This window comes from Nomascus leucogenys, chromosome 23 (assembly GCF_006542625.1).
Source record: "Nomascus leucogenys isolate Asia chromosome 23, Asia_NLE_v1, whole genome shotgun sequence".
NCBI classification, from domain to species: domain Eukaryota; kingdom Metazoa; phylum Chordata; class Mammalia; order Primates; family Hylobatidae; genus Nomascus; species Nomascus leucogenys.
Window position 1 is genome coordinate 21088197 of NC_044403.1, and position 1351 is coordinate 21089547.

The window sequence follows — 1351 nt, forward strand, 5'->3', positions numbered from 1 at the left end:
GGGATGGAATGGTGGTTTTTATCTTGTTTGTTTGTTTGTTTGTTTTAGAGATGGGGTCTTGTTCTGTTGCTCAGGTGGACTCGAACTCCTAGGCTCAAGGGATCCTTCCACCTCAAACTCCCAAGTAGCTGGGACTATAAATGGCTGCTCAGCTAAAGGGAGTGTTGGTGGATTTTAAAGTCCCTTTTCTTTTCAGTAAACACAGGCTGGCTTGGGGAAGGAGTTTCGATTTTAGCCCCTGCTTGCTTCCTCAGTTAGTCACCTTGTCTGGGACCCAAACTGCTAGAGCATGAAGCAGAAGCTCTGAGGTCCCTTCATGGCACTCATCCTTCACAACATTCACCTAAATTCCATGGAATAATTACAGCTGTGACGCCTTGTGGAGCTCCAGGAGGCCAGCGCTCCTGTTTGTGACCTTGAAGCCCACAGAGCCTGGCCTTAGTAAAGGCTCCCTGAAAGTGCACGTGACACGGCAGCAATATCTGGCACTACTAAGCAACCATTAGGTTACACATTCACGTGCTTTTTTTCTAGTGAGATTATAAACGTTCATTGTTCAGCCTACGCTATTAAAAGATCTTCTTCTTTTGATTCTGAATATGTGGTTTGTGGCCAAAAATCAGGACTCTAGCTTCCCTGAAAAATAACCTGATCCACAGGGATGGAATGTGTGATCTTGACTAGGAAACAGGAATCACAGAGCTGTAAGCCAGAAGGAATCTATAAATCATCTTCGTTTAACTTCCCCACTTTACAGGAAATCAAGAATTAGAATATTCTCATCTGTAAAATGGAAAGAATCCATACAGTGATCTCCCATAGCCAATATTCTGAGATTCTAAGATTTGCCCCAGGTCAGTCACATGGAGAGGGACAGCCAAAGATTAGTCGGCTAACTTGAAATGTAAAACTATTTTCCCAGCACTAGGTCCTAAGTAACTAATCTAAGGCAGGGAGTTGATCTGTTGAATTCCCAGGCGGATTCCCTGAGTGTGCCAAGTGCCAAAGATCAAGGAATGTGAGTTTGGGGATCATGTTACCAGTAAAATCCCATATGGCAAAAAGATGGAATAACCTCAATTTTCCATGGTTTGTTAAGATATCCTTGAGTTAATGGGGATGATATTTATACCTCATTTATGTGCCCCAGAAGCCAAACCATGTGCACAAACATGCATACACTCCTCATAACTCATGTACAGATATAATGGCATCTGAAGTTAGATAGAAAAATGGAGGAAAAATTATTATACAAATGCCTTGTGCTCTGCTAATGTCTGAGAAGAACGAGGCCGTATGTGAGACATAAAGAGAAACTCTGATTCCACGCTCAAGACATTGTAAAGATAAT